Source organism: Tachysurus vachellii, chromosome 22 (genome assembly GCF_030014155.1).
Source record: "Tachysurus vachellii isolate PV-2020 chromosome 22, HZAU_Pvac_v1, whole genome shotgun sequence".
Classification (NCBI taxonomy): Eukaryota; Metazoa; Chordata; class Actinopteri; order Siluriformes; family Bagridae; genus Tachysurus; species Tachysurus vachellii.
In genome coordinates this window covers 19,195,271-19,205,148 of record NC_083481.1, presented here as the reverse complement: position 1 = coordinate 19,205,148, position 9,878 = coordinate 19,195,271, and the positions used below count along the sequence as shown (strand labels likewise).

The 9,878-nt window shown below is 41.6% G+C and overlaps 1 pseudogene; it reads left to right on the top strand.

The window, feature by feature from the left end:
- Window positions 1–1,704: 1,704 nt before the first annotated feature.
- Window positions 1,705–6,210, top strand: LOC132838468 (choline/ethanolaminephosphotransferase 1-like; annotated as a pseudogene).
- The last annotated feature ends 3,668 nt before the right edge of the window (window positions 6,211–9,878 follow it).

Genomic DNA, 9,878 nt, shown 5'->3' with positions numbered 1-9,878 from the left:
AAACACACCCTCGACCCCACAACCAGAAAGATAACAGACCAAAAACATTTCACTGCGTCTCGACATACATCACCATGACGGACATCCACACAGAATGACTGGTCCACTCCCCACAATGGAGTAACAGGCAGGAGGAACGTAGATGACACAAGCACACTTTGGCTAACGGACAGCTCTCTTAAATATTCCTATATCCTTGCTAGCCATCAAAACTCAACCCTAAAGAACAACAACGTAAAAACCACCTCCACACTGACACGAGCTCACAAACGCTCACCTGTGATCAGTCTTCCAATAATAGGGAACTCAGGGAAGAGGGGACCTTACTACGAAATGAAGGGGAGGAAATGTAAATTTTGTGAAAATAAATTCGAGGAGTCAACAAGAGGGAGAGAACAACCCACATGACATCCCACTGTTATGGGGGGGGGCCGCCATCTAAATTTCTTAAAAATTTAAAAGAACACAACGGCAATTGGTCCGAAGCGGACATACATATAGACACACATAAACTAACTAGGGGGGAGGACGGGGATAACAGTTTAGTTGTTTACAACACGACAACTTGGCAATGCTAAGTAACATGAGCTAAACTGGTTAGCAGCACTGAAGCCTCCGGTCCGGGGGGGAATTAGCAGTCAAAGCTAACACATAAAAGGGAAAGGGAGCTAAAGTACAGTGTAGAAAACAACGGGGTATTAAAAAGGGGCTGAAAACGTTTCAGATGTCTTTAAAATGACGCTGTCAGGGTGTGATTAATTTTCCTGACTATTTTCTTTCCTGAAGCTGTCTGTCTGTCTGTCTCTCTGCCTGTCTGTCTGTCTGTCTGTCTCTCTGCCTGCCTGTCTGTCTGTCTGTCTGTCTGTCTCACTGTCTGTCTCTCTGTCTGTCTCTCTGTCTGTCTCACTGTCTGTCTCTCTGCCTGCCTGTCTGTCTGTCTGTCTGCCTCTGTCTCTCTGTCTGTCTCTCTGTCTGTCTCTCTGTCTGTCTCTCTGTCTGTCTCACTGTCTGTCTCTCTGTCTGTCTCTCTGTCTGTCTCACTGTCTGTCTCTCTGTCTGTCTCTCTGTCTGTCTCACTGTCTGTCTCTCTGCCTGCCTGTCTGTCTGTCTGTCTACCTCTGTCTCTGTGTGTGTCTCTCTGTCTGTCTCTCTGTCTGTCTCACTGTCTGTCTCTCTGTCTGTCTCTCTGTCTGTCTCACTGTCTGTCTCTCTGCCTGCCTGTCTGTCTGTCTGTCTGCCTCTGTCTCTGTGTGTGTGTCTCTCTGTCTGTCTCTCTGTCTGTCTCTCTGTCTGTCTCTCTGTCTGTCTCACTGTCTGTCTCTCTGTTTGTCTGTTTGTCAGAAATATAATCTTATTTATTTTAAAGGAATAAAGCAATATTAAACCTACTTTTTATAACATTAGGTGAAATAAACATGGGGCGCCTGAGTATTGAAGATTTATTGAGAAGTATTTATCTACTGTTGATGACATTGATGCTCTCTCACTTCTTTCTAGGTGCTGTGTGTGTGTGTGTGTGTGTGTGTGTGTGTGTGTGTGTGTGATGTGTGGAGCAGAGTGGAAGTGGAGTGGTGTGGAACAGGTGGCGTAAGTCCATGCTGTAGCCAACCAGAGACAAGCTGAGGTTTTAAAATACTCTTCTGATTCTCAGTGTGTTTCCCACTTTATAAAAGATTTATTTAAGAGCTGTGTGTGTGTTTGTAGGTGGCGGGGGAATGAGTGGGGCGGCGGGGTCCGTGGGGGGCCAGAGCCCCCCATGCTAAGGCGGCTGATCGAGATTCCTGCTCCAGTGCTGACTCGGCACCAACTGAAGCGTCTGGAGGAGCATCGTTACAGTAGCGCTGGAAAATCACTGCTCGAACCCATAATGCAATGCTACTGGGAGTGGCTGGTGGGCTGCATGCCCCCATGGATCGCACCCAACCTCATCACCATCATCGGCCTCGCCACCAATGCCTTCACCACGCTTGTGCTCATCTATTATTGTCCCACTGCAACGGAACAGGTACAGAACAATTCAGGTACAGACTGACAATAACAAAACAACTAATAAAACATGTAGTGAGCGATTGTATGATATTGACAGATACACTGGTGGAAGACAAAAGCAACACAAGCTCATGCCCAAACATGTGGAGAGTGTAGACTGGACACTCTAACATTTCATGTATCTAATCATTTACAGCATTTAGCAGATGCCCCAGAGCCTCTATCCAGAGTGACTTACATTTTATCTCATTTTATACAACTGAGCAATTGAGGGTTAAGGGCCTTGCTCAGGGGCCCAGCAGTGGCAGTTGGTGGACGTAGGAATCAAACTCCAACCTTCCCGATTGTGAGCCTTCCGTAACACTTTAACCACTAGGCTACCACATCCCTACATTTAGTGTCTTCAGAAAACATAAACATGAAATATAAAATGAAACTATGAAAAAATATTTAATTACATCGTGTGTGTGTGTGTGTGTGTGTGTGTGTGTGTGTGTGTGTGTGTGTGTGTGTGTTCAGGCTCCACTGTGGGCATACCTGCTATGTGCTGTTGGTTTGTTGTCTATCAGTCTCTGGATGCGATTGATGGGAAACAGGCCGGCGCACTAACAGCTCTTCGCCACTAGGGAGCTGTTTGATCATGGCTGTGACTCTCTGTCCACAGGTACTAGTGAATAAACGCGTCATACATCACCTGCTTAACACTGCTCCACTCACAAAATATAATCATCACGTCTACACGTATGCACTTCTACAGTGTTTGGTATTGTGTGTATATTGTTCTGTGTGTGTCTAGACATTTTATGTGTATGTTGTTGGATGGAGAAGACACTGTGTTTACTCTTTAGAGCGCTCTGTCTCTCTCTTCTCTCTCCTCTCCTTCTCTCTGTGTGCAGTGTTTTGTGGTGTGGGTACGAGTATAGCAGTTTCAGTTGGGGACAAATCCAGACTGATGTTTTTCTGCAGTTTTGCGGGAATGTTTATGTTTTATTGCGCTCCATGGCAAGGACATATGTTTCTGGAACACTGCGATTTGGCATGTAAGTCCCCCAACACACACAAACAGTGCATTAAACACAATCACAAAAGGGAGCTCTATGATAGATGTAGGAGAACAGAGCAAAGTGCAAACTCTACACAGAGAGTTCAATTTGAATTTCTATGCTTATTGCTGTTATATGAGTCAGTGTGGGTTGCTGTTGTGCTTTAAAGGGATGAACGACAGAGTGAACACTGTTTACATGATTGTGTTCTTTCACCTGGGACTTTAGTGACTGAACTCACTGGGACATCTTTATTTTATTGATATATAGTTTTTTGTATTTTGAGAACTGGACTGCAGGAGCTGGAGAGTATCTTCTCTTCTCAAGCTCACTGTACATAAATGCTGTTGGATCGGTAACTCAGCAGTAGCACAATAATTACACAGAATCAGAAAATAGTCAGTGTATAGCTTTCTTTAAGTATGTATACTGCCACCTGTGTGTCCTACACATACTGCTACAGGTTATTGTTTCCTGTTTGGTAACGTCATGACTGAATGAACTGTATAACAGACAGCTACACCACAGCACGGGTGTATCATAGTGTAACTCTGTGGGTGTTGTTTTGGTCAGTAATGGGTGAATTGTGTCCCTCTGTGTAACACTGTATAGATTTGACAGTACAGAGCTGCAGCTGTCTTTGGCTCTGCTGCACATTTCACCTCCATCATCGCCCGAAATTCTGGGACACAATGGTAAAAAGTGCTGATCAGCCAATCACAGCTGCTCAACTACAGGAATACGTAATCAGCTTCCTGCTTGTCCTGCCCACATAACTGTGTCAGGCAAAAATTACTGCTGTCACTAATGCTGCGTTCTCTCTCTCTCTCTTTATCACTGTTCTCAATCTGTTCCTCCTTCTCTCTCTCTCTCTGTCTGTCTCTCTCTGTCTGTCTCTCTGTCTCTCTGTCTGTCTCTCTCTCTCTGTCTGTCTCTCTCTGTCTGTCTCTCTGTGTCTGTCTGTCTCTCTCTCTCTGTCTGTCTCTCTGTGTCTCTGTCTGTCTCTCTCTCTCTGTCTGTCTCTCTCTGTCTGTCTCTCTGTGTCTGTGTCTCTCTCTCTCTGTCTGTCTCTCTGTGTCTCTGTCTCTGTCTCTCTCTCTCTGTCTGTCTCTCTGTGTCTGTCTGTCTCTCTCTCTCTCTGTCTCTCTGTCTGTCTCTCTCTCTCTGTCTCTCTCTCTGTGTCTGTCTGTCTCTCTGTCTCTCTCTGTCTGTCTCTCTCTCTCTCTCTCTCTCTCTCTCTCTCTCTCTCTCTCTCTCTCTCTCTCTCTCTCTCTCCTGCCCCGTGTGTGTGTCAGTATTGATGTGACTGAGGTGCAGATCTTCATTATGGTGATGTATTTGCTGGCTGCAGTGGGCGGATCTGCTTTCTGGCAGGCTCTGGTAATTCACAATGCACACAATAGATCTTTAACTGTAATTAATACTGAATAATTAATTCCTAATTAACCGCTGAAATGAATCATTTGTTTGTGGACTTGATACTGTGTGTTTAATCTGAAGCAGACTAACGCCATGAGTTCTAATTAACATCTGCATTAAATGGAGTGATTTTGTGACAAAGGTGTATTATAAGTTTTTTAATGAAATTATAGTTCAGGTTAACAAGGACGTGTGTGTGTGTGCGCGTGTGTGTGCGCGTCTGCCAGATCCCAGTATTAAACATCCAGATGAAGATTATCCCAGCGTTGTGTACATTCGTTGGTGCTGTGATTTGCTGCACTAATTATTTTAGAGTCATTTTCACAGGAGGAGTCGGAAAAAACGGGTCCACCATCGCAGTGAGTCTCTCTCCCCCTCCCCACCCCCACACAGAGATGTATACATTTATTACTACTGCATATACTCATATACTCGTGTGTGTGTGTGTGTGTCTTGGTCCAGGGCACGAGTGTGTTATCTCCAGTCCTGCACATAGGCTCTGTTATATTGCTTGCTATGATGATCTATAAAAAATCTGCCATCCAGCTGTTTGAGAACATCCCTGTCTCTACATTCTCGCTTTTGGCTTCGTCTCTGCCAAAATCACCAACAAACTTGTGGTGAATATGCTCTCTATCACACAGTCATCTTTAAAATGTAGATCATTTAGTGTATAAACTGTATTCTTTCAGTGTCTCCTTTAGTCCTGCTGTCTTTCTCCACACGTATTAAACCGTAACCCTGTTCAGACAGGATTAGTTTTCCTTGTGAAGGTGAGGAATGTATTCACAGATGTATCCCACCTGAACTACCATGTTGGTAATGATTGTGTAGTGTTTTCCTCCCACGATGAGGATGCTCCAGGAAGTGCTCACTCTTTTCTCTTTTAGATCATTTTACTAAAACAATAATGTAGAACAGAGAAGCGACACTTCCTTTAGGTATGTGTACACATTACAGACATGTTATGGTCATGTGACCACCTACTAACCCCCCCCTCAGTGTGTAATTAAATGAGGTGTGTGTAGTACATGGTGATGATTTATACACACATCACTTATTGTTTGTGAACCCATCATAAGTAATACATTTTTCAACTACATTATTGAACAAACACACAAAACTATTATCCCATCTGAACAGCACATAACACACTGACAACATTTAACTGACTGTCAGATTAAATATTATTGTTGTTGTTGTTGTTGTTCTTTCTGCGAACAGGTCGCACACATGACAAAAAGCGAGATGCATCTGCATGACGTGGCGTTTTTGGGTCCCGGACTTTTGTTTCTCGATCAGTATTTCAACAGTTTCGTAGACGAGTACGTGGTGCTGTGGATCGCACTGGTGAGGAGGTGGTTTCAACTACCTAAAAAGTTAGAAGTGTGTGTACGCTCTGCTGTGCTTAATGAAGTGTGTGTGTGTGTGTGTTTACAGGTGCTGTCCCTGTTTGATCTGGTGCGTTACTGTGTGAGTGTGTGTAACCAGATCTCCTCGCACCTTCATATCTTCATCTTCAAAATTAAACCAGTAACCGCTCAATAAGACTCGCACACTGCTGCTGTGTGTGTGTGTGTGTGTGTGTGTGTGTGTGTGTGTGTGTTTAAACCCATCAGCGTGCCCAAGGATGAACCTGATTTACATGGTTTATAAAAGACATGATTATATGTTTATGGACACTTTAACTGACCATGAAAAAAGTTGCTTTATTTAAATTACTCTGTACTAAATGTAAAAACTAATGCGGTGTGTGTGTGTGTGTGTGTGTAAAAACAGGTGCTAAAACTCATCACGTTTCTGTAAGAAGAGTTTAGAAACCATTTTTAAAATAAAAAAAAAAACGGTTAGTAAAGTAAATCTGATTTGTGATCATCTTCGTTCTTGGTGTTTTTACGGCAAATGGGAATTTTTAGCATTTAGATGGTGATAATAATCACTGCTGTGATCTCTTGGGTCAAACATCCGTTCTGTCCCCCCCCCCCCCCACCCCCCCAGAGATATTTAATACAGTATTGTGATATATTGTAGAACCCTGATGATCGGTACGTGCCTCGCCGTCTCCTCCAGTTCTCAGTATTGCTATGTTCAGGGCATGTGGTAGCCTAGTGGTTAAGGTGTTGGGCTGCTAATCGGAAGGTTATGAGTTCGATCCCAGGTCCACCAAGCTGCCACTGTTGGGCCCCTGAGCAAGGCCCTTAACCCTCAATTGCTCAGCTGTATAAAAAAAGAGGTAATGTAAGTCACTCTGGATAAGTAGTCTGTAAATGCTGCAAATATAAATAAGTCCAAGAGAACGAAGGCCGCTGCGACTCCACCATAATATATTTTACTTTATTCTGTAAAAACAGGTGGCATGTCTTGTTTTGTTGTTTTGTGAATTGTCAACTCTGTGTGTGTGTGTGTGTGTGTGTGTGTGTGTGTGTGTGTGTGTGTGTACGTCATCTGTAAACTGTCTTCAGAGAAACAGTTTAGGTGATGACCCTGACTTCCTGAACACCTCGTGCAGTGCACTTAGTCTCATTAAGGATTTTTCTGAACCGAGCGTTATTGTTCAAATGAACCGTTTTCATCCTTAGATAGTTCCTGCTGCACACTTTCTCAATTAAAAAGCTCTTTTTTTTCCTTTCTTTTCTTTTTTTTTAAAATCCAGAATGTACTTTTGCACTTTTCCCCCTCTCATTAATGGTTCAGTCCAATTTAGATTTTTTTAAATCCTCTATTTGAATGAAATTTAATTCCACAGATCACAGAGGGTTAAAATACACCAATGATGTCCCTGTTTTACACGAATCCACATAACATGGGCTGTTCTTACACAACATGCTGTGTGTCTGTGTGAGGCTACTGTTATATGCTATTTTTACTGAATGGGTTATTGTAAATATATTTATCATTTTATTTAATGCTGCTTTTGCGTTCTGTGCCTAAGACCACTGTGGCAGTGTTTAATCTGCCTCAAATGTTAAATGAAATGAATAAAAAAATACATTTCAAATTAAATAGAACTTTTACACTTGACTTAATCTCCCATTCAGTGAAATGGTACCAATTTCACATGTAATAATCACACCTACACAATCACACCTACACAAACACCCCCAAACAAATAAATCATACTGCACTCTGATCAGCCAGAACATTAAATTAACCTGATTAAATAAGACTTGCCTTGAGACATGGACTCCAAAAGACCTCTGAAGGTGTGCTGGGGAATCTGGCACAGAGACATTAGCAGCAGGTCCTGGCTGTCCACATGAGGTAGGTAAATAAAAAAGGGAGTTCATTAGACCAGACTTCTTCTATTGCTCCATGTGTGCAGTTCTGATGCTGATATGTACACTGTAGGAGCTTTGGCTGGTGTTCAGGGGTCAGCGTGGTCACAGCTCCTTAAGCATCAAGCTGTGATACCGTGTGATCAAACTCCTTTCTATCAGTAACACCATTCATTTTTACAGCAGTTTTTGCAACACCACCTTTTCTGTGGGATGTGACAAGAGGATCTAGCTTTCTCCCCACACACACAGTCTTGGGTGTCACCGGTTGAGCTGTGTCACCGTCTCTGAACCTTAGAGATGGTGGACCAGTCGTCTAGCCACAATTTGGACCTTGTTAAAGTTGCTCAACTCTTTTAGTTTGCCCGTTACTCCTGCTCTGACACATCAACTTCAAAGAAGTGACTATTCACTTAATATATGCTTAATATGTCTCACACTCTATGATTGATTTCATGAACCTGAGATTTAAGAAGAATAAATGAGGAAGTTTTTAGCGTGTTCTGATTGGCTGAGAGCGGTGGAGTGTAATACACACAGCTTGTGTTCGTGCACTCAAGACGATCAGAGCTGACAGTTTATCACACTGTTTATCAGGATTGTGAGCTCCTGAAGATCCTGTGTGACAAATCATTCTAAGTGTAAATAAACCCGTTCTCATTGAAGATTCTCAAACACACACTACAGGTATAGTTTGGATTTTAACACACTGTATGGAAGGTGTTGTCACATTAGTTAGGGAATCACAATCATTTTTAAATGTTAGAAGAATCTTGTAGCTAAAAAATTTTTAATAATAAAAATATTTAAATGATTGTTTTAATAAAAAAGTCACAGAGAATTAGCCTGATTACAATACTACTATAATTACTATAGTTCTACATGACTGACTTTAAAGTGTAACTCCTGAACAAAAGGTGTGTGTGTGTGTGTTTTGTATTTTCACTGATGATTTGTGAGTTCAGTATTCCTTGTTTCCTGTGGGTTTTACTTTCAGTTCTGTAGTTAGTCAGTGATTCTCAGCAGGACCATGAGGTTTTGTCCTGATCTTTGTTCCTCTGCATGTTCTCTCTCTTACTGCTGAAACATGGCTGACATCTGAGCACTGAAATAAACCACACAGATGAAACGTCCTTTTGTAAATCCTCTTACAGACAGATTTGTGTGTATCTGTTATATTAGAATTATTAATGAACTACACAACTCTCATGATGGTGGATTAAACATTCTAATGATTATATTCTCTCTCTCTCTCTCTCTATTCAATTCAATTCAAAACAAACTTTATTGGCATGACAAATTTGACATGTATTGCCAAAGCATTTAAATAACAAGGAATGAAAATAAAAAATGATGACATCAACAAACAAAACATTGGTCTTCACTATTTTTTTCATGTGAGCCACACTGATAGGACAAAGTCAATAGGAGAGCCACTTTCACTGCAAAGTATGCCAAGTTATTCAGTCTTAAATAGCTTAAATACAATGTACAATATTGCAATACAATAATGACTTAAAAATCATTCTTTATTAGGCACCTGTCAAGGGTTCGATCCGTGAAGGACAAATAAAAATTCATCTGTCCACTTTTCTTGAAATTCTCTATGCTCATCTTGTATGACTCCACAACCTCCTCTCTTCCTCTCGAGTTGCGGATGACTGTCACTGTCACATTGCTTTTTGTGCAAAGTGACAGTGACAAAAGAGGTAACTGATGAGGTAACTGATCCATTTTGTGTGCAGGATTGTTTGATAAGAAATCGATCCATTTTTTAGTCCGTGTGTGTTCAGTAAACACAAGTTGTTAACTAGCATGAAACACAAACTGGCTTCTGGCAGGCCGCCAAAAACTGGCTATTGCGCAGAACGCAGTGAGTCAGTGACGAGTCAAATAATATATATATATTATTATTATTTGTAATAGAGCACATTCGTTTTTTTATGCTTCCCTGATTGTTTTTAATGTTATTTAAATGAAAAATAAATTTTAACCACATGATCATATCATCGTATTATTTACTGCCATGAGAGCCGCATATTAAAGCTTGGCGAGCCGCAGGAGGCTCGTGAGAAGTGCAATGAGTAACACTGAAACAAACAAATAAATTAACAAATAAAAGGATAGAAAAATAAAAGTTCAAACTCTCTAA